Here is a 25976-nt window from a genome sequence, read left to right on the forward strand (position 1 = left end):
GCTGATCAAAAGCGGCTGAAAGAATTAACGCAATAGTAAAAGACATTTAAAAAGGGAACGAAAAACATTTCTGTTTGAAAAACATTTCATTTCATTGATTTGTCTCAAATAACACGCGTGATTCCGGTCGCGATCAATCGGTGCGTCTCATAATCATATTAGAAAAGAAATTTAATTAATTTAAAAAAAATAATTAATATTTTTCAAGCACGGATAATCCGCAAACCGGATAATCGAGAGTATACTGTATATGTCGATGACTTGGTGTACAGATATTGTGTACAGATATGTGGTACATATATACATACATAAATTACCTTGAAAGGAAAACCCTGAATTGTTACAGCATCTACAAACTTAAAAATCGATACAAATTCAAAAATGGATATACAATATCTGTGCACCCAGCCATCGATGTATACAAAATATAAATATACGAAGAATAGTGATTTTGCAATGTACATTTGAACATATATATGTATTATATGTATTTATAGTTGCTAAACTCAAATCGTAAATTTTCTGTTTAGTCATAGGCTGCATATAATAAACCGATTTTAAATTTAACACGGGTTTTATTAAGCATTATTTTATTTGATTTACAACATCATGTCCAAGAATCGTCCCACATGTGACGTTAGAACACAGTCTCCTTGTAAAATATACGACGAAGTCAGTAATGGAACAATGCAATAAAATTTAAATCTCCCTTGAATTTTAGAACCTCTCTCAGGAGACGTTTGAATATCATTGAATTTTATGTAAGAGATTTTAGGGGACTAGCCTAGTCCTTCTTGTCCAATGACGGTACCCAACTGATATATGTGTATGTATGTACATACACATACATATATGTATTTACATATATGAACGTATAGGTACGTTTTATTTATACACACGTACATATGTATTTATGAAAATGAAGCAATCAATAGCTTTATATTATTTGCGTTTCAGTATTTAATTTAAATCTGGTGATTAAAATAATTCTCTGAAGCGACGGGAATTTTGTTATATGAATACTCTACATCGTAACATACCAAAAAATTGTGGGGTTTCAAAACAATTTATAGAATTGAATTGAAACCCTCCACTTTTTTTGAACAATCATTTCTTTTTGATATTTTACTCTTATTAAAATTGAAGAAAAAAAACACAAAAATAATAAGGAATTGTGTGAAACATTTCGACACAAGTAATTTACTTACACACATACATAGATGTATTAGTAAGTCCGTGGTTTTTTTTTTTGTAAAATGCTAATAAATTATTTAATTACTTATAAATCCATATTGATATCTGTGTTGTTAATACATTTGATTTAAAAAAAAATACACGTAATGAAAATATTTTTTTCTAAATAAACCACTAAATCATCTCAGTGTGCGCTGTCTGAGAGTCGCTAATTCGACACTGCGTCGATCTTAGTCTTCTTTTCTTCACTATTTTTTCCTGTCGCATTTCTTCATTAGATATACATTTATAGGTGTATATTTTTCAAGTCAAGTGTGGAAACAAAGGCACCTGCTCTCACGTGCGATGCGGTGGTTGTGGCAGCAGCCTCGAGGGCCTTTTGTCGACAACAATAAATCTCAAGCACGTTCCGACCGCGACAAAGTGATGACCTGTCATATAAAGCCACACAGTCACTTAAAGCTCTCCATAAACCGACAACAACAATCAATTTCTTTATGAGCTTCTATAAATCAGTTTTTTACTTCCAATAAATCTTACTGCTTCTTCCTTTGACCCCCTCAGCCTCCGTTGTGCGCGCGTGTACACAAATCGGCATTTTTTATAGTTAAGTATCTTTGTTTGATATTATACAAAGTACAAGTGTATACGTACATTTGAAGCTTAAGATTGAAATTGTATACAAATCTTCTAAAAATTTCAAAAAATAAACTACCTAGGTTTATGGAAGTTAGCTATAGTTTCAATTTCTGATCTGAACAGGACATTTATTTATTCACCCATTTAAATGTAATAATTATTTTTAAGGGTTGGTGAAGACGTCAAATGAGTAACCATCATCCATATTTTATTTTACATATGTACATATATACCAGGTAAACCTCATTGCGTCTTCCTGGCCAATTATAAACAATGCAGCATTTTTTTACATAAGTTGCTGAATAACGAGACACTGAAGAACTCGAAATTAATGAGGCATCTATGAATTTTTGTACATAAATTTTATTGTACATAAATCATATTAAAATAGTGGTCGAAACGATCGACTTGGAGTCACAATGTCCAAGTCTGACCATCAGCATTACAGATATGTAACTCAGAATAAATTATTTTCGAATGGAACCCAGCCACCTCTCGGCGTTGGGTAAAAACCCAACCACCGAGCCATGCTGGTGGCTTATAAATTACAATATAAACTTTTCTGCATAAAATGATTACACAGATGTACCCTTCACTTACATATATACATATGTGCATATTTTATCATAGTATCTTAGCCTAATATCACTTTAATGATTATTTTAAAATTCATTCACAACATTTGTATAAATGGAAAGACAGGGAAGACAATATTGAGTAAATCATTGTGGTTTTGCAGCATGAACGATTCTGAGACAATTGAAAATCTATAGAACTTTTCAATCACTCATTTGTGAGGGAGACGAAGATGTATGAACATACATATGTACTTGTCGTTTGCTGACATCATAAAATTAATGAATTTGTACAGTATTATCAAATGAATACAAAATTTAAGTCTAGTTTTAAAAGTAGCCATGAAAAAAAATTTTATGTAAATCAGTTTATGAGAGAGTTTTAAAGGAAAAGCAAGAAAATCGTCATTTTCAAAATCATTCGCGATGGCGCCGGGTTGTCCGATGACACCTGAGGTCAAGCATTCTAACACGTTGAGCGCCCGAGGCGTCACCTCAAACACACACACGTTGATGAAAATCATTTTGGGAGAATGCAATAAAAACGGCCGATAACTTCCCGTGGTTATTTCTTTTTTTTACGGCCGCGCATAAATCATTTGGCATTATTATCGGACAGCAGGTATTTTTTTGGCTGTCAAATCAATTACTACCGGTTTTTGAAGCTCGGCTGGATATGAAACTCTCTCGGTGATTAAAAGTCTCGTCCGCATATATGTATGTAAGTATGAATGAAATATTTATGGACCCCATTGTCGATGTTTACGATTCGTACTAAATACAGGCTTTAAAGCTAAAAGGTACTGAATTTCTTTCTTCTTTAAGTGAAATATGATATGGCATCCTACGCAGTATTTTTCCATGAAATTTTGTGTTGAAAATGATTTACAAGATTGAAGTTTCATCCATTACTTTTACTAAACTGAATTTTATATATAGGTATTATATAAATATGTATTAAGAAGAAAAAGAAGTGTATTAAGATTATGTGCTTTCATCTTTAGTTAGAAATAATTAAGAAGTACATGCACAGCCATTCAGAACAACTTCATATATCAATCGATGGAGTCTGTTGCTTTTTACATACCTCTTCTTACTTTTTTTAGAGACAATCTACATGCATGTAATTTGATAACATTTGTTGTAAAACCAAGTACGATGTTTAAATCAATATACATAAGTACATATATACATACATATAAACAACAGCTTTTTTATTTATATAAATAAGTACAAACATACATATAAGTATATATTTGTATATGTACATATGTATTGGATATTGAATCCCAAGACGCCAAGATGCTACACAAAGTCTATTGCACTCAAAAAATTATGGAACACTGTAATATCGGCATAACGAGGAGAGATGAGAAATGGAATACGTGGGTGAGAAGTATGACAAGGTTAGTGAATATAGTGGAGGAGGTGAAGATATTTAAATGGCAATGGGTTACATAGCTAGAAAATGAATGATAGATAGAAAAAATAAGTGCTAGAATGGTACCTGAAAGAATGTAAAAGGGTGAAAGAAAGGATGCAAGGAGAATGGGTAGACGAAATAAGAAAAATGTGTAAAATGTGAAAAATGTGAAAAATTGTGTTGTAATCACCGAGACTGTTCACAAGTGTGTTAGTATGGGTATTAGTGATTCTGTCATAGAATCTACCGGTTAGTTCGTTAGTAATGTCTGTTACTAACGGAATATTATTTATGGCATGCAGTTTTTTCAAATTAGTATGTATGGGTGTGTTATAAATTAATTTTAGGGATTTATTTTGTGAAATTTGGAGTTTGGAAAGGTTCGTATTCGAGGCGTTATTCCATAGGGGTGAAGCGTAGGTTAATAATGGTAATATGAGCGCGCGATATAATTTTATTTTATTTTGAGTTGATAAAGAACTATGGCGATTAAATATTGGGTATATTGAGGATATACCCCGTTGGATAATACAAACGGACCTTAATACAAACATTAAATAAGAAAGTGGAAATGTCGACTGATGTGGTATTACTACTTATCTATTAACGACATTGTACAATCCAATGTTTATTATACGGTTATTAGATAACGATTTCCCCTACGAGATCACTGTTATAAGAAGCTTTTAATTTCTAGTCGTATTATATGGACGTTTAACCGCAAGCGTCGACATCTGCCACCCTCATCATCATCATCATCAGAAGCAGAAACTTCTTACGCTGTAATCCCCACCGATATACATTATACAGTGCTATTATAAAATTACAACTCGACCGCGATGAATATAGCGAGCGACACGTATTACAGTATTTTACAGAGGTTATGTACGTGGCCGATTTTAAATTTGTAACACGCTACTACATACGGCGTATACTCTACAAGTGGACATTATCAATTACCATGTCTAAATCTATTCTGTGATTGCATAGCGTTGTCGTAAAGGCTGGGACGACGCACCGTTGCATATTTACAGTGTATTACAATTTTATTTATGTGCATAGCATGCAATTAGTATGCAGTGGCTGGAATCGGAAAATTATCTCTTCGAGTTTAAATCTGTCGACCAGAAGATTTCATACGTGGGTTCAGACGCCCGTACTTGAGGCATTTAAATCCATTGGCGTACGCTAAATATTGCCATTAAAATAATTATGCCGAGCACTCAGTATTAAAAGCGTAATTACAAACCATTGCTACTGAATTTTATTAGCACGTTTTATTCGCAATTAAAACGAAAAAAAAATGGAATATCTCTAGTTTATGTTTATGAAAAATATAAATTTACCTTTTGTACATACAAGCCAGTAAGTAGCATAGCTCGGTGATTGCGTTAGTGCCAACCACCGAGAGGTTGCCGGTTGACCTCGATTGTAAAGAATTTATTTGAAATATAATCTGTAGTGCTACTGGCCAGACTTGGATATTTGTGATTTTGCAAATTTTTCTGATTTCATTATTGAAACGGTTCTGCCATCAAATTGACAAAAAATACACTACCTTCTATGTCAACACTATTTGAGTATGATTTAAAAAATTATAATCTATAAATTTATATATTATATGTATGTACAAGTTAAATACCATAGATGTCGGTATGACATCATGGAGGATTAAATTATAAAATAATGTGTAATCATGCTAAAGATTTATTCAAACCTGACGATTATCAATATCCAATAGTAAAAATGCAATAAACTTAAATTAAACTTGCCGATTTAGAATATAATTGAATTTTATTTGTTTAATATTGATTGTAATATTAATATTGATTTAAAAATAAATTCTCCCAATAATTTAATCTCATTCTTAATGATCAATACGTTGATTTTTACGACGAATAAAAATCGAAAACCGGCATACGAAATCGAATTAATGCGAGCGTTTAAATTGCTCATTTAAAACGAAGGTTATGTACGCGCAAAAACACATGTGAATAAACATGACGCTTTTAAACATGGAAAAATGTGCTTTTTTTATAACAATTTTTTTTATGCGTATCGCAGAATGTAACCTGTGATGATTCAACTAATTATAATATGCTAAGCGGTTTCATTACATCTAGAATGTAGATTATTTAAATTTCACTGGATTTTCTGCGAGTGCATTGCCCGCCTAACTGTCGAAAGTTTGATATGCCAATTTACGCTATGAAAAAAATTCATGTATTTCAATCAGCTCGAAAGTATGAATACACTACCAAATCCATCATTGATTGATATAAATTCATCAATGCCTAATCCTAGCGACGATCTATCGGCTCAATATGTCACCGGTTGTCAGCGTTACGCTACTTAAAGTCCACCGACATTGATCGATAAGACTTGGTGTTTCTTAGAACCATTAAAAGAAGTGAGTGTCAATCAATGCGCTGCTCTGCACTGGGTGTTGGGACTTCTTTTGCTTTCTTCGTCTTTAAAAATTCATTATACCATTTGAAGTTCGCGCCGCGGATTTTTGCCACTTCTGGGTGTAACTTTTTAGCTGTCTGCCCTTAAGGGTTCAACGATTAAATGGACCTGTTTGTTTCAGACCGACATTCTTCAGCATCGATCACCATTCTTTTCGAATAGCGGCACATTACAAAGTAAGACTTCGTACAATGTAAAAGCAGTTCGGACATGTTCGCGTGAGTGCCACCAGCAATTCATTTTGAACAAAATTATCATCAATCAGTGGAGTGTGTTGCTTCAAATTGCATTTAGTTCGATTGTACGATGTCGTTCAATTGACTGGTCGAGAATAGTCTATATTTATACGTAGTATACATATAGTAATTCCAAGACACCGAGTCTCCAGTATGTGAAATAAATAAAATTCTCCCAGAGTAGAATACCGACGATCTTGTGAACTGTGTATCTTTTTTCAATTTGCTGATTATAATTTGAGATGCATTTAACAATTATTTCAATATGCTTGACTATAGAGGATTCTAAAAAGCGACTTCAGGTGTAATTGAAAATATGGAAGAACGAGGGAAAGTGGTTGTTTTCAATGGAAGCTATCCTTGTTTTTGTTTGCTGTCTTTATTGTCTTACTCATGTTTTTGTTATTGTATGCAGTGGTGGCACGTGCATAGGAGCGGCGGCGCTACAGTATGATTGTATGTATGTTTTGCCTCGCTTGTATGTATATTTTGTATATGTAGTTAAATTTGATTTAGAATCAGTCAGACTGTGTTTAGTCTACTGTACTAAAAAATCTCGATACAAGTTGAAGAGGATTGGTTGTGGATTGATTAGTGGCGTGCCATCATTGGGGTAAACTCTAGCTAAATGTGTCCCTTTAGCTGCTAGAAGGACTAGGCTAGTCCCCTAAAATGTTTTATCTAAAATTTAAAAATATCAAAAATTCAATTACAACAAATTAAGATTTTTGTCTCTATTAATATTGTTCACTTGGGCTAGCGAAGTTCTGTACTGGCAAATTGTTACGTATGGGCGTGCTGTCGAATACAAAGTTTTGTTTAATTTACTCGTGTCTTCAAAGTCTATGGAATTTTCACTTAGAATATTCTGGTTTGTGTCTACCAAACATATTTCTGAACTATTTTTTTTATTTCTTAAAATAACACATATTTATACAGAACTTCTTAAGTACAAATATGGCAAGGGACTCGGCTCACGAAATGATTCCCTCAGATCAAATCAGTGCAGAGCGCGCAGAAACAAATTTTATTTATTTAAAGTTTGGACCATTGTAGCATAACAGGAATTCCTAATGCGCAACAATGGTCAAGAATATAACAGAAAAGAAAAGAAACAAAATAATAACTAAAGAAATTAGACATAAAAAAAACAAAACATATATGTATATACACAAATAACTAACTAAATAATAATTACAAATTATAAAAAACAACAAAGAAAGGAATGTATTATAAAAGAAAAAGATAGAAAGAAAAATAAATATAAACATACGTTTATACATAAACAATAATACATGTATACATAATCATAAAAAAACAATAGCAATTATAGTAATTAAAGAATTATAACCAAGCATGTCCAAAAGGAAAGAAGTAGGGATAGTAGAGATATGGGTAATATCTATGTATATTCTTTCCTATGTATATAGGAAACGAAGAAATGCTTTTTGCACTTTCTCAATCATCAGAGAGTAATTTGCTTCATGCGGAGGCCTATCGAAAAATAACGAGGCCTACCGAAAAATCATTCAGAAGATTAAGTTTTGAAGACAAACAAGATTTAATTAAGAAAGATAGGCTACTTAGGATATTTTTAATAACATAAAAATTAAAAATTTTACTCATCACTTCAAAACAGATTATTATAATTCAAAATAAAAATAAAATAATATGTTTATTTTTTTCATGCCTAGTTCCTTGTTTTAAGTCACGGTACGCCACTGGTACTTATATAAAATATTTTTAAATGTACCAAGTAATTATGAGTACGAGTTATAAAAAAAACAGCCACACAAGAATATAACGCGAAGAGGGTGGTGATGGATAATGTTTAATGGTGAAAAAGATATGGTAAATTTATAGTCGATGAATCAATTAGGTTAAGAAAGTTATTTGCTATGTTGTTGTATAATACTTTGCATCTACTGTAGTACATATATTGAGAGTAATAGAATAGGATTTTTAAGAGCTATAGGGGATTCCAAGACTGCTTGGTGGAAAGGAATTGACTGAATCAGGATAATCAGGATAATAATCAATTAAAGATATTCTTATATGGATTTTTTTACAAAAATTAGTATCCGAGTGTAATCTTGTCCTAATCTACCAAGAGACTTCAGTACAATGTACATATATGTACATAGATGGCGCTAATATTTTGCAGAATGTCTTATCAAACATTCAATTAACCTTACTCTTATGCGGAATGTCTGTAAAAACACTCCGAGTTTTTGTGGCATCTACATAATTGCACATGCAGCGCATATGCTCTCTGGATGAAATCGGTTAAACGCACACGCATTAGCATAAGGGCATAAAGTTCGCATGGATACAGACGATCGTTTCGATGGTTAAGTCGGCTCCTTTGGACTTAAGTCCAGTGCAAAAACTCGGACGAGTTAGCACGTCCAAGATAAGAGCACCCACCCGGCCGTTGCATTTGCATTTCTTTTTTCGACATGTGCAATTAGTGCAGCATCCATCTGGCCGTCGTTATCTTAACTGGTCGCCGTTGTCTCGGCTATATGGTAGCCGAGGATGGAATGGAATGGTGACCATTATCGTTGTCATTAAATAGCAACAAAGTGGCAAGCAACATCGGGACTAACAAAAACTTTAGATTTGGCCTTATGACATTCCGTACTTGGAAAACGTAGTGTGAAATTCTTTGGAGACTTTGTATTATATCATAATAAAGGTTGTATTTCTATGGATATACATTATTTTAAACATAGTTACATTTACATTTCAACTTTTTTTACAATATTGTCCATTATTAGAGGAATCTTGCATGTGTTGTCAAAGAAATGGAAGATCTGAAAGTTTAATGGAGATAAAATTTAGCCATATAATCATTCCAGAGTAAAGTACAGTTATAGCAAACACAGCCGCATAATATTTCGGATGACTAAAAAGTTTACGTCAAATTTATAATTGGAGCATGACATCTTCATTATTAAAGACAGGCTTAGTACGGGTCTGCATTATAGAATAGTCAATCGTTTTCCAGCAGGTTTAAAAGATGAGATCGATTGCTAGCAAATAATTATTTATGCAGTTACTAGTTAGACAGTAATTATGCCTATATCCGACTATGGATTCCAATACTAACTTTTGGCATAGCAACACTAGATTTTGATTTTATGAAGGTATAATAATTATGAAGGTACGGGTGATAAAAAAATCCTTGTAAAAGGGATTAATCAATGAAAAAGCTACCAATAATTGATATAAGACAAATCTTAGCATCAAATATACATATGTAGATCATATTTATTCACTGTTCATTTAATTTCTGTCAACTTTATACGACAATTATATATGTATGTATCTAATAGTAATCTGTGGAGATTTCTCACAAGTTTACTCATCTCTAATGAGCATGTTCGCTTAAACTTCATGTTCCTACACAAACAATGAAGTTAAGATGATCATTCCTTGGGACACTCCCACTGAGAAAATCGAAGCCTTCTGAGTCATCCTTTTAAAACGAGTATAGGTGGAAGCTATACGATTTATTCGGAATATTTATTCCGAATAATAACATACACAGAATCAATTCCTTTTGATCAATTCCAATTGTAGTTTTAACCCTTCGGTGTCTGAAAGAGTCAGATACCCTAAGGTGTTGCGAAGTGTTGAGCCGCTCTTGTTGGTCAAATTGAGCTATAAATTATAGCGATCGGTCGGTGGTAATAATAGCCGGGGCCCCGGCGGCACGAAAACCGCCGGTTGGCTATCGCTGCCGCGTATCGCCGTTGAAAGACGATAATTTAACAGCACGAGTTGCCGGGCAATCAGGACTCTAAGGTCTCTATCCCGAGTCTGCGTGTCCCGTACGATAAATCCTGCAGATTTATACATGCGCGGCAACGCAAACACGGTCATTAGCTGAAATTAGAAGAAAATTGGTACAACGTACCATCGTGAAAGATGTAAATTATAGTAGAGACTGCATAGATGACCAAGCGATTATCATCTCGAGAAATCTGGAAAATGCGTATTTCCAAATGTCCTTTAGCTCTTTCTGTGCACTCGAAACACCGACGCCGAAGATTGGTGTCTATTTCTAGTGATTTTCTTTGGAATTTCCTCATCAGAAGTTCTGGTATTTAGTTTTAATAGAAACACTAGAAATACTGGATTTTATTCGAATTCATCTATTATCGGAGATTGGTAAACAGCTTGAAATTTTTTTCTCCATAGTGTTACGGCTCATAATCAGTGGTGTATTTACTTCGATAGGCGTTAGAAATTTCTATATACATATGTATATGTATGTTACAGTCCAAGTGTACATTTCATTCGTTCATGAACATACTAGTTTGTTCATACATGAACCAATCTGAGCAGTTATAGTGTACAGAACGAGCTAGTAATCGTTGAACGAATTGAGTATTCTCAATCTTTCGTCCTACCCTCTACATATGTATGTATGTATGTATATATAAACGTATTCTGGAATAGGTTTCAGTATTTTAAAAATTAGCCAAAATGGAACTTATAGCGAAGTTGTAATGTGATTTCCATAGGATTTCCCTTTTCAAAACTTGGCGTGTTGACATCTCAAAGGCTTGGACAACTTGAAAGTTATGACAGCTAAAACATCTGGCGAGTTTATTAGAAGCTAGCTTTGGACTGCTAGCATTTAAACTAAAATCAATAGTTCGTGTATGAACAAATTAGTATGTTCATGAACAAACTGGTGTGTGCAATTGGACTGTCGCATATAAAAAGTCAAGATGCTTGCATTTTTAAACGTGTCTATTACGATTATTTTCACCATCATACTGGCGGAATTGATTTAAATATCTATCGACCAAACCGTGCAAAATGGCAAAGTTTCAAAACGATCGGAAGAATGTAGGATATAATGCATATATGTATGTAATATGTTGTTAGACCAATGAGCGAAGGGAAATATAGAAGAGCCTTGTAAATAAAAATATACAGGGCCGGGTGCCAAAAATACCCACATTACAAATAAAATATTTTCCAATATATTGTGCATAAAATATTATAAAGCTTTCCTTTGTAAGAAACGTTAATATTTTTTTTGGAATAAGCAACTTTGAATTAAAAAATCTGTTCGGTGTAGACCACGAGGAGGTGGGTGCTAGATTGTCCGATTTAAACTGAATTACCGAACGTACTTAATGCATTTTTGGTAATACATACGTGCGGATATAGACGTTGACTTTAATTATCGTCTGTGATATAATGAGAAAGCAATAAAAGTAAAATGTTATTTGCACACTAAGTTCAAGGTGAGGACGCTGAAATTGTTTTCATGAATATGTTATGGCCAATAAGTCCAAATAATGGAGCTTCTCGGGTGTTGCATTCAGTAACATAATGAAATATTTTGTGGAAACGTTTTTAAAAAGTGATTCAACTTTCACGATGTCATATTGGATTTGTATAGAAAAACTATAATATTTTATTAAAAATTTATTTAAAAAAAATGCTATGGGCTCCTCTTCAACTGTCTGTGAGCAAATCCACCACTGGGCACAAATGAACTACCGTGGAAGATTCATTTGCTGAGAAATTATTTTTCTGTTTCTTAGAATATTCCTTTGTTTTGGCCATTCGTTCAATTGTATTCCCAGAAAGTCAATTATTTAATCACATATGAATATTTCGACTTTTGAAATGTAAATTTACATTAAGTTGCTATATTTCTTAGTAACAGTGTAGGAAGACCATGTCACAAATGCTAAGTTGCCGAACATAATTTTCAATGTAATTGGTATAACTTCGTGAAGTATGTAATATCAATTTTATTTTATCTATGAGAATATAAATTTGATTCCTGAATTACAGTATCTTACAATATTGGCTATTTTTTCGAATATGAATTCGAGTTCTATTCATTTTGGCTCGTCTGCCGACCATTGCACATACCCAGTAGTATTGTGCATAGCAATTCGATGCGGCAATAGGATTATTTATAGATATTTTTTTCATTTGAAAATGTGGTCACCCTACGTGCAATGCATCAGATCGACAGTGCATCAATTTGTTTTCGCAAACACGTAATAAAGAACGGAGAGATCGCCTCTGGCCAATAGGTATCACAATCGTTGCGACGGTGTTAAAATATGTGCATACCATAATTGAACGGATATTTACATCCTAATCGTATCTAAAATGCTAAAATACTAGTTCTACACAACACCTATGAGGAAAATTACGATGAAAATAAGTATCTTTTGGTGCGTATAGGTATGTTTAAATATAATATGTAATATGCACGGTTTCGTATGCTATAGTATTAGATATTTGTATGTTCAGACATACATATATATATATATATATATATATATATATATATATATATATATATATATATATATATATATATATATATATTTATACATGTGTTCATAAAAAAAAGAAAGAAAATTAAAAAGGCACAAACATTCTGTGCTTTAGAAATATCGAATCTTTAAACTATGTGATCATATTTTTTAATGAATGATGCTCGTTGTCGTTTCTTCATAGTACATCCAGGCATTCGTTCATATATACATACATATAGCAGATTCAAGGTACTTTGACGAAACGAATCAATTTATTTTTTATGATGCCCTTTATGCAAAGCCATTGATGACCTTTTGTAATGACATTCTCTTACTCCCCCCACACTGTCGATCGTAATTAATTACTCAACCCATGTATACACGACGTAAGATATTCGAGATTGATCCGTCACAGCATTACGATCGATCGCTCGGTGATTTACTCGTTCACCAATAGCACAAATTATGATTTATGAATCACACCACTTGATCCCGTTCGTACCATCCACATCCGCCGTTTTATAATTGACGTTTTAAACTTGACCCCGAGATTGACAGAGGCCACACCGGCACGAACCCGTTTCTCTACATCAGGGGTGTCCACTGATTTTCGAAAGCGATTTACCTACCTGAGAATAGCTGTGAAGAAATTTTCAGCAATAGTTTGATTTTATACATTTAAAATTTCATAAATATCACGCACAATAGTATTTTCCTGAAGAAAAGACGATTTAAGGTTTGTTTTTACAAGTATAGCGTGAGTCAGCAATTGCACATAAACAACAGTACGAATAATATTCTTTTTAACATTATATTATATATCGCACGGCCGCAGCCAGGGGAGTTTATGGGGGCGCCAGCCCCCCCCTAAATTAAAAAAATAGTATATTATAATTATGAGAATTAAATTGACGTATAAATGTTTCATTCGGATCAAAATATAGAATATTGTACCGGTACTTTTTGAACTAAAATGAATCAAGCAAAATTTAAAGAATACAATATTTTCGGTAAATTTTATTTTTTGTTTCTGTAATCCTGAAGAAAACTTAGTATTATTTCTACTTTCAACGGTAATACATCACATTTATTGTGGTTGTGACTTTTTGGTGCTTTCGAATTTATTTCGGCTTTGGAAAACTGCATTTTCGTAAAACATGAAGAGAAGTGTGGAAATAAGGATTATATTCTCATTTAAATACACATATCGTCATTTGGAAATTGACTAGAAAATGATAACAATTTCGCTGAATGTCATACCAGAGGTCCTCAGTTGATTTTTGTGAGTAATTTGGAGCACCTTGGCCAGTGCTCTCCATGTTGAATAAAATATTAAGAAAAAAAAACATTTAATTAACAAAATTTTATTTTAATTCAATGCCTTTTTCATATTTCGTACGAAAAAAGCTTATAAAAAGTTTAGGTTTTGTTAATCGCTTGGGAGGGAGGCGGAGGATGGGTTGGATCCATGTTTCAGCCCCCGCCTAAAAAAATCCTTCTATTTGGACACATTCATATGTTCCGTAATATGTACGTGGCGTACCAAAACAGCAGTAACCGAAACGATCTATTCATACTATATAGCAGTACATGTCACGCAAAACCAGCAACGCACTAAGCATTGCTGGTTTTCTTTGGCCACTGTCGAAATATTCACGCATGACGTGACAAAGTAGTGAGTGCACCCGTACTAGTTAAAGTGCGCATGCGTATATAAATATTTTCAGAAACGTCATATTGCGACAATTTTGACTTGAAGATACGATGAAAGCAATATTGTGCCATATCGTCGCACTCTGTAATGTGTATGCAAGCCGATTTTGCCGTGCACACGTCAAAAATAAATATGAACGTGCTGTAAACGGGGGTGCCGTATAGTATGAATAGAAGCAGTCGTTTCCGTACACTGTTGGGCCGAGTTGTTGACGTGCTGTTTTGGGAAATATAAACGGACCTTTGCACGTTATGCCACGTTCATCTTTTTGTGAAGCTACATATAAACTGAATTTGGGCACATATTATCAACAAAATGTATATAGTTAAATAGAGGAAGATTAACGCTTTGCAACAATAATAATTAGTTGGTGAAATGCACGAAGTTCTGTAATAAAAAAAAAATTGATGCCAACGATGAAATGTTATTTTTATTTCCGCAAAAAAACCTATGCTTAGTCGTAGGTATATATATGTTTAAAGATAGAGGGATAATCCATTTCAGCCTTAGTATTTAAAATTAAAAAAAAAATGCCACTACATAATATTATGACAATGTAATAAAGTTAAAATGTTAGCAAATTGCCTGTGTATAATAAATGATTTGTTTTATTATCGGCTACCTTGTATGTAAAGTTTAGTTATGATCTAGTTCGATCGCAAACCACTTTATGGACAACCCTGCTCTATTTAAGTTCACTTACGAATAATATTAACAATTTTTTTACATATTACTATAACACATCTTAACACTCGTTTAGCCAGTGCGAAATCTCTGGTACGCATCTCTCGAGATACTCATACACACCTCACAGGAAAAGTGCTTGTATGTAGTTACACAGATGAGCGTCTAGATAAGGACCAAGTTGCGTGGCAACATCACATCAGGCGTTGCATCACGCAACATTCATACCTATATGTATATGTATATATGCAGATTCGATCTGTGTTGTGAATGCGCAATTAACTGCACCAGCCTCGCCGGCGATTAGAACCAATTAATAAAATAAATATAAAGACGTCGTGACGTACACACACTCGTACATAGAGGTGTAGGATAAAAGCGAAGGCGTCGAAGATGGCGTGATGATCGGCAATCGAAGCGTTATGCAAGCTAATGTGGGAATTGCAAGTGCATTCAGACTGGACGATGCAGCTAGCGACGCCAGATCGGCCGCAGATACGGATGCTGCGACGACCGCGACGCTAACAACCTCATCGCCCTATGCGTACTATGCACATATACGTACAAATGTAAGTAGATATATGTATTATAATCGGTTGGTATAATGTGTACGCATATCGGGTATAGTTGTCGAGATATGGGCTTTCAGATAGCATCGACAATGGCGCATAATTTTGTCATTAGTGTTATCATCTCGCCAAATCGACGGAAACTCGATGGGACTTAAGTGCCATTCGTCCGATATGCAATGACTTTATAAGAAGTCGGAGACTTGCATTGTTGCAATCGTTTACAAATCTGTAAAATAAATCTGTAGAATGGGTTGATAAGAAATTAATTCGTTGTAACGTATTATGCAAGACAGATGTTTAGAATTCCCTGGACAGCGAGAAGAACCAATGCTTCCACCCTGCAAAAGCTCAGATAGACTATCATCCTTATCTGTTTTAGGCGTATCCTAAAGTTCTTTGGGCACATTGCGAGGCGAGACCAGGACAGCCTGGAAAATTGGTCATTCTGGGAATCGTTGAGGAAGAGGAAGATCCCCACCAAGATGAAGTGACCAGGTCAGGGCTGCTACCGGGAAAACTGTAGTTGAGTCACTGCGAGATGCTGAGATGTGGAGAGGGTTGGAGGACCATGACGGGTTTTCCAACCATCAAGTCAAAACACAGTTAAGTCGCAATCATCAGAATTGAGGATGCGAAAAAAAAGCACTTGCCTTAACACTTGCCGTACTGTGATAAAAAAAATCCGCTATCCACTGTGCTGGATTTCAAGTGTCCAGTTAGAAATGTGAGTTTTAAGTTAAAATATTGCAAAATCAGCGAGGTTAATTACTGTAATTAGCTATAAAAATTAATTTATCGTGTATTAAACTTCAAATAATACAAAATAAGTGCAAGAAATGATAAAAATGACGGCAGAAATAGAGCCGTTATTCCAAGGTGCATATCATTCTCACACTGACGTATACAAGGGTCTTCCCGTGAAATAACTATTTCTGTTTATATTTATCAATGTTTTTATTTCGTAATGGCATAATTCGAATCGTAGAGGTTTTGATAAGGAATACATAAAATATGAAAACCCTGCATTCAGTATGTTTGGAGAAATAAAATAAAATTTTCATTCGTTATCCATCACGATGCGGCAAGTGAGCTTATGACTTGTTTTTTCTACCTATACATTGGTTAAAATTTCAATAAAAAAGGGTATATTGTAAGATATATATTTCATGATGCTTTTCAAATTAAGTCTGATTTGGATTTGGTCGGTACAATTTCTAAGAAATTTAAATTTACATACATTTTCGTACATACACGATACTAGAATGTTTTTTATGTCCATCGAATTTAGAGGATTGAAGGGTTGTAATGTTGGTTCGTTTGTCCATCTTAAATAATATTTAAAAAAAAAACTAATTTTAGTCCATCTGTTTCGGCTATTGAATATTAATTTCAAATAGTAAAACGTAAATCATTTCAACCGACATTTCTGACACGTGTATCACGATAAGTGAACTTCAATTTGGAATTCGGTAAACGAGCCTCTATTACTCTTCTGGCGGAATTGTAATATTTTAAAAAGGCTAGCGGGGTATCCGTTAAAAATTAAATATTCACGAAAAATAGTCTTTCAATAAGTAACCCGATGAAATATTAGTCGTAATATTACGGCGGCACGTGATTGACGATCGTGTATCACAATTTGGGTAACTGTTATAAATGCCAGCGCCACTGGCGAGATGCAGTATTTATTGGCAACTAAAAAAAAGTAAAAAACAAAACAGAAACAATGTTTTTTACACGACGAATAGGTCATCAATCAACCTTAGCTGAAGGCAGCGATGAAGATGTCATACGTTTGAAATTTCCACACATAGATTTATAGAGCCGATTTGTGTTTCGTGTTTTAGCCATACCCAACTTTATAGGTCTTCTTCCCTTTTAACTATTATTGCTCTTGTCTTCTTGGCCGTTTTTAAATTTATTACCTGTACATATGTTTTATTCTAGGCGGTGAAACCGGCTAAACCGGGCGTTCGGTTCTCCTAATCCACCGAATTCCGCAACGTCAATTATTTTATTTGCAAACGATATTTATTATTATTGTAGTTGCGCCGCTTGCAAAACTCCCATCATGTCCTTAGCAAACTATATACATACATATCTCTTTGTATATTTATATAAATTATTTGCTGGAGTAATTCAATGCATTCGGTTATGCATTCCGCATTCCGATCAAATCCTAGAACAGTGAAAAAATATTTATATTGTGTAGGAGGTTCTTTGAATGCCTTAGTCGAACCCACAAAGCTGGAAATTCCTGAGAAAATAACTAAATTAAATTCCAACTTGTCCAATAATAAATAAATTCAATAGTAATTTACCGTAGTACTAAGCTGGTATGTATTGAGATAATAATTATATATAAATTTTTAAATAATGGCTTATATGTACATACATACATACATAATAAAATTCTTCAATTTAATTGCATATTAATCATTGTAATTATTTCATTGTTTTAATGATTGTATTTATTATAATCCAATCACTTTAATTTTTTTAGCTTAATATACTAACTAGCACGTTTGGAAAGTTAAGATATTTTTAATAAATTTAATGGTCTTTTTTATGTCATTTTTTCATAGTTGGACGATAATAGAGATTTTTCCAGTGGCTATACATATCGTATATTTTGTTCAATGGCGAAATTAGCTTCATAACTGTTATTATCGCTCGAATGAGGAATGTCTCAATTTCGTTTAAGAAATTACTACGCTTCAACTAAAAATCAGAATTTAATAAGTGTTATTTAAAAAATAATAATAAAAAAGATTTGAACTTCAAAAGCGACCGATAATGTGCATCGAAAATTTAATGAACCGAAAAAAAAATTCAACTACACTAAAATGTTAATTTTCTCTAAATCAATAAACAGCGCAGTCTTCGTAATTGCATCAAATTATCGAATTGTTCGAAAATTGATTTTTCGTGTGTCGGCTTTACGACGCTTAGACACGGTGTGCCTTGATTTTAAAATTATACACATTAAAGAAATATTGATTATATTATAATATACCTACGAATGGTCGAGCGCGGGTGGGGAAGATTCTCATATTGAATTTTAATCGAAAAAATTACGCAGTCGTTGCATTACCGTAATTGTTAACGGTTTTAATGAAAAAAAATTCACAACGCACAACTAAAATTTCCCAGATTTGAGTAATTTTCTAATCAAATTTCACTAAATTAACATTGAACCGGTCGGTTATACGGACCGGGTGGTTGGGTTTACTATTGGACGAAATTCCACACAACTAATTCTCCGCGGGGTATATAATACATATAATAATATCGGCCGTTGATTCCAATGTTTAAACAATTGCGGCAAATCAATCTTGCTGGACAACAATAATGATAAATAACTTTGGTGAATAACCGTTGGAAGGCGTACTGTGTCAGGCGCGAACGCATTCTGAATCTATTAAGCGGCGGGATTTGCGAATATTCAAGCAAGGCCGCTGGGCCGGTTTTGATTTATGATCAAGTTTACCAGTGGCTACCGACTATGTACATACCCGATAGATTGATCTAACATTTCGCGCCATTTGTTATGGCAATCTACCTATTTGAATCAAAACCGGCCCTAAACGCTCAAGCGTGCCGCGGATATCTATTGGGCATATCTCTGCAGAGAAATTTGAACCCCCAGCGGTTAAAGTTTTAATTAATGAGAGAGAGAGAGAGAGAGAGATAGGTAGAAGATTATTGCCAACATGGAATCTATAAATAGCACAGCTAGAATTAGTCTAATACGAAATCAGATCATTTTTGTGTAAATGACCTATGTAAATGATAAAGATTTCAATTCTTTTTATAGCTTTCGTCGAAATTATAGTCTTTTTTACAGTCGAAAAAATACAGAGAGACGAGAAAAATAAAAATATATATGTACTTATAAACAAAAATATATTTATACGTAATCATAAAAAACAATAAAATTATAATAATAGCAAAATAAAAACATAAAATAATAAAATATAAGTAGGGAATATCTTGCATCTATGGCCAGCATCAATATACCTACATATGTATGTATGTAGGTATAAGAATCGGCCGCAAATATAAAACATCCCCGCGACGCCCAAATGGAATGGAGAAGATCAATATTCCATTCACACATATCATTAAATTATGAAAATAATGATGAGCGCAGACTACCAGACAAATAATCTCCGATAACCTACGTTTACTGGGGTCGAAAATATCACATTCAACCTCAACAGCAATGATTTCAATGAGAATAGAAGGAATAGGAGCCATCCGATAAATAACTGTGTCGTTGTCGTCGTTGCTGGAACCCAACTGTTCCAGCAACGACGGGCAAGACGTATCATCACGTAGAAGCTGGAGAACAAAACGAATTAATGAGAAGTTTCTCCGAAGTTCAAGGGAATTATATCCAAGCATGCCCAAAAGGAAAGAGGTAGGGTACAGATATGGGTAATATGGGAAACGAAGAAATGCTTTTTGCACTTTCTTAATCATTAGAGAGTAATTTGCTTCATGCGTATTCCATACACTCTTTTAGTAAAATATTATTAAAAATCCAAATTTTTCCTACAAAATAAACAACCTTTTCCTCAATTGCGTCCAATACCAATTAGACCTAGGTATCATCACCACTTGCGAACTAAAATGGTGCGCTCATATAAATCATATTGTCAACAAAATTTACTCATTTTTGTATGTTATAAAGCGGGTATTCAATTTTCTAAATTAAACTATTTTATCAAAAATATATAAAACTTTCATCAGACCTAGACTTGAATACGCTTTTAACATATGGAATCCTCATTTTAAAAAGGATATTACATGTATTGAAAGGGTTCAAAGGAGAATTACAAAGATTCCTTGTGAACTCAAATCACTTTCTTATAATGAAAGATTGAAAAGAATGAATCTCACTACATTGGAGACGAGAAGAACTAGAGGTGACTTAATCGAAGTCTATAAAATTCTTAATAATCACTATAATTGTCATATGTCTAATCTTATTTCATTCAACATAAACACTCACCTCAGAGGTCACTCGCTTAGACTCCAAAAAGATAAATCTAATAAATTGATCAGAGATTCATTCTTTTCTAACAGAGTGGTTTCAGTTTGGAATAGTCTTCCCAACGATTTAGTAACCTCTAATAATATTAATATTTTTAAGAATAAACTTGATACTTTTTTTAAAACTGTGAACATACATATGTTTGTATATATCCAAATCTAATTATATTATATTAAAATTACGACATGAAAGACAGAATAGTGGGGATTGTCCTGCATCCATAGACAGTACTAATGTAGCTATAAACAAAAAATATCCTGCAAGGCTTAGGTCGTGAGTAGATCATTAATTACACTTACACAATTCTTCCAATTTTGATGATAATTATGAGTGCAGGCTATCAGACAAATACGCAACAAAAATGATTTAATTTATAAATTACATGGTTTTTGGATTGTGAGCCGTCCAATAAAGGATTGTGCGGGAAATAGGAACAATGATGGTTTCTAATGTACACAATTATTAGGAACATGAAGTCCTTATCAATCCAGAAACGGCGAATATTAAATTTAAAAAATAAATATAACGGAGAGGGTCACCGACTTTTTGCGTATAAGGAAATCCGCTTGACAAAAGAGAGAATCGTCTTGTAACACAGTTGATAACATCCGCTACTGTACAGAGCACAAAAGCTGATATCAGCATGACAATGCTTTTTCATCACTTTATCCGAATCAGAATGCCAGTATATGTACGTCCAATGAAACGATCATCTGTTATAGTTTACTTCGAATATTGTTCACATACACTCATGTATACGACGAGTGAGGGGGCGAAAACTCAGGAAATGTGTATGTAGATATGTACATACATGCATACCCAGAGAATGACAATTGAAAGTTGCCCCCGCGCTACTCGACCGATAGATAGTCGGGCGTGGGACATGAGACAACTGCTCTCTCGTCCAAGTAAACCCAAAACTCCAAAAGTGTCAGAGGAGTCCCTGCTGGTGTCGCCTACTTGTTCAGAGTGGTACTAGTATCCAAATGAACGACCTTTGGTCTTGGGTGGAACGTGGGACGAAACTTCCTCCGGCAGCTCAGTAGTTGTCGAATTTGTCATGTTTCGTTCAACTCCTTCATGTCAACCAATGGAAAGTTCATTGCACGTGTGAGTCGCTCGATTGTGCTACGAATTATATCCCAGAGAAGCGATAGCGATAGCGAAGATCTTTAAGATCTGTTAATGAGGGCCTAATATGGACAACATTTTTATTCAATTACATTGTAGAGAAACGACTAGGTAAATTTAACAAATTGTTCTAATTTGCAACAAATACAGAATTTAACAAGGGCATTTACATTTTTTATTTCATATCATTTTTTATTTCATATCATTTCATTTTTATCCAGGAAGGCCTAACAGGTAAACCCCAATGCGCCTTCCTAGCCAATTACAAATTTTGTAGCATTTTTTATTACGTAAATCACTAAATTTCGGAATGCTGAAGAACACGAAATTAACTATTAATTAATAATTGAATTAATCCATAGAGACAAATATGGATTTATACTTGTACAAACATACATATTGTATATAAATCAAATTCAGATATTTGTGACATAGTGGGAAGGGTGGTTTTTGCCAATTTGATGGAGGAAAATCATTCTTAACTATTTTTTTAATTTGTTAAAATAACACATATTATACCGAACTTATTGAGTACAAATATGGCAAGGTACTTGTCTCAAGAAATGATTCCCATGACAGAAAAAATCAGTGCAGAGCGCGCAGAAACAAATATGTAACAAGGCCTTGGAATGTTGCATTCTCGATCGATTGTTCGACAAATTATTCAGAAGATTAGGTTTAAAGACAAAGAAGATGTTATTAAGAAAAGTAGGCTACTTAGGACACTTCTGTTAGTAAAATAGTACTCATTTCGAGACATATTATTATAATTAAAAAATTAAAAAAATATTTTTCTGTCTATCCCTAGTCTCCTTTTTTAAAAGTCACGGCCTGCCACTGGTACAGTGTATACAATTTCTAGTGAAATTAAGTTGTATTGGCAAAATTATTTTTATAGACCTACCTACGCTTGAAACAAGTATTCACACTTCACCGTAGGAAAACTAATAAAGTATATTTCCCAAGGAACTTGAGAAAAATATGAGAAATAGTCAAAATATTTGACAAAGAGAAGAGGTTACCCTTGAAATCAAGTGTACCGCTTACAATATTTTACCAAACAAACTTACTACTTATTTTATTATACAATATGAATGAAAAATTTATAAGATGAAATGAAATGAATGAATCTGAATATATTTTTGTATATTATTCATGGGACGTGAAAATAGTTGCAATTTTCAGAAAGGTACATAGCACGTGTGATTGTGGATCCATCATCGGAAGTCTCACACTGAAGATCGCAAAATTTCATAAATGTGGTGAACTTTCACGCGGAAATTTCATTACAATTAAATAATTAAAATATATTGGAAAAAATCATTCAGGTTATCTAAATTTTATCAACAAAGCTAGATAAATATCAAGCTTAGTCATAATTTACTTTCATGAAATTAATGCGAGCACAATAAGAAAATAGCAAACCAAAAACGCGATATGCACAACAAGAATAGAACAACTGTCAATAAGCGATTTCTTTGCCCTGTGAAACGACACCGAGCTTAGTTTTTTCTTTCAGATAAGCGAAAATAATTAAGATAAACCCACACTGGTACATGACGTTTTATTACAGATATATACACTCAGTCGATGATTTAAAAAGACATTAAAACGGCATTAGCTTGCTCGGCATGTCCTTGACAATCACTTCTCGTGCCCGTTTGAATGTCGTTGATAGCTCAGTAGTAATGTTAACCTACCTACTGTTGTCGAGTACATAACAACGCGTGCAATTTGCATAGCTCACAATGGAATCTTTGCGTCTATCTTAATTGCTAATGTTATTATATATCGAACCACGGGGATAACACCTACGTAAGTTACGCCATAAACAAGATAATTTTATTGCTGGACCAGCTCTAGGCTGGGAATTCATAATGCGCATTCAATAATGAGCATTTGAGAGCCTGTCATTGTCGAGATTTGTTCAGGGCGCAATACTATAAACAAACGCCATTTAGTTCATAATTCAAATCAACACGAACGTTTTATAAAACTGTCAATTGTGAAGTGTGGACTTGTGATCGATTATTTGATTGAAAACATTAACATACTACTGGAAATTATAATCAAGAAATTGCCACATATGTAGATAAATAATTTGAATGTTATTGATTTTATATGGAATAAATATAAATCAATATAAATTTAATAGTATCTAAATACAAGTAGAAACCTAAATTATATAAACTTTAAAACATTTAAAAGTATTTTAATAATCCTGCAAGTTCAAGGAAAATATAGCATTGCATTATAAGTCATATCATTTGTTACGTTTTTATACTTCAATTATTTCATCATCATCATCATTTACAGCCATTCAAAATTTACTGTGGGATGAAGGCCTCTCCAACATGTTTCCAATCGTCTCTATTTTGTGCAACACTCATCCATCTCACCCCACATATTTTCTTAATTTCGTCTATCCATCTTCCTTGCGTTCTTCCTTTTACCCTTTTACATAATCTAATTTAAATGTTAATGAGGGGGTCACATAGCTAGAAGAATGGATGAAAGGTGGGCAAAAGACTTCCTAAATGGAACCAAGAGGATGCAAGTATTAAATGGAAATCAAGTAAAAAGATACCATTTTCCCACGTAATCGTCCTGTATTGTGTAGTGAAATATGTATATGTATATGTATATATATATATATATATATATATATATATATATATATATATATATATATATATATATATATATATAATAATTTTATAAATATACATTAGAGAAAAGTCTATTACTTTGAATTAAAATACTAAACACAACACTATTGTACATGTATGTATGTGTGGAAGTTAGAGGGGGGAGGGGGTAATTCATTCCTTGAACAAGCCATCTGAGCTTTCTAAGGATTTTCTAGAGGAAAAACTTTCCTGACTCTTCAATTGAAATATTGTATTTCGTATTTTGTTTTTGGGCGATTGTTGCGGGGGAGTCAACTTAAATTTTGATAGGGAAATATTATTATGATTGCAAATTTTCAAGTAAATTGGCCAAGTATAATATACTATGTGTATCGTCAAGTAGGATAAATTCCAAAAAACAAAAAATATTATTAAAAAAAAAACCGGAAAATCTTGAAATGTTTATTGGTGATGTTAAGGAATGTCTCTGTATATTTATAATTTGTATACTTATTTATTTTTACACATATATATGTACATATATACATACATAATGATCGCAATCAGATCAGAGAGCGGAGTAATAATTAGGAATAGAGAAGAGATCATAGACAGAGTTTATACGTTCTATGCAAAACTTTACGAGAACAACAACGGTCAATTTCCCGCTCCGGAATCGACACACGGCCAAAGGGTTCCTGCAGTATTGCCTAGCGAAGTAGAGGCCGCGCTAAAAACTGCAAAGAACGGTAAAACCCCAGGGGAAAATAATATTCCCATTGACTTAATAAAATGTGGCGGCCACCCCCTAATTAATATCTTAGCTAGGCTTTTCAGCAAATGCATCCAGAACCAAGCTATACCAGAAGGATGGAATAACGCAACTATCATTTTAATACACAAAAAAGGCGACAAAAGCGATATCAAGAACTACCGACCCATTAGTTTACTTTCAGCGGTCTACAAGCTCTTCACGAAGGTTATTACAGAAAGGCTGAAGAATATCCTCGACGAGAACCAACCTATAGAGCAGGCAGGGTTTAGGGCAAATTTCAGCACAATGGACCACCTCCAAGTAGTTGGCGAACTAATCGAGCGCGCCAACGAATATCAACGGCCATTGTGCCTAGGTTTCGTCGATTATGAGAAAGCCTTCGATACAGTTAGTCATAACGCAGTACTTAACGCTCTACAAACACAGGGAGTGCCGGAACCCTATGTGGGACTGTTAGCTGCAATATATAAGAATGCCACAGCTTCGGTTAAAATTTTTTCAGGTACAGATACATTTAGCATAGGAAAAGGAGTAAGACAAGGAGATACAATCTCGCCCAAGTTATTCAAT

The 25976-nt window shown here is 33.6% G+C and overlaps 1 long non-coding RNA gene across 1 annotated transcript in view; it reads right to left on the reverse strand.

Annotated features, from left to right (window-relative positions):
* Positions 1-1164: 1164 nt before the first annotated feature.
* LOC143915625 (uncharacterized) overlaps positions 1165-25976 on the reverse strand; it is a 164018-nt gene continuing 139206 nt past the window's right edge. Inside the window, exon 5 of the long non-coding RNA XR_013260921.1 lies at positions 1165-1625. This is a non-coding gene — a long non-coding RNA (uncharacterized LOC143915625). The remainder of the gene's footprint in view (positions 1626-25976) is intronic.

Source organism: Arctopsyche grandis, chromosome 8, assembly GCF_051622035.1.
Source record: "Arctopsyche grandis isolate Sample6627 chromosome 8, ASM5162203v2, whole genome shotgun sequence".
In the NCBI taxonomy this organism is placed as follows: Eukaryota; Metazoa; Arthropoda; class Insecta; order Trichoptera; family Hydropsychidae; genus Arctopsyche; species Arctopsyche grandis.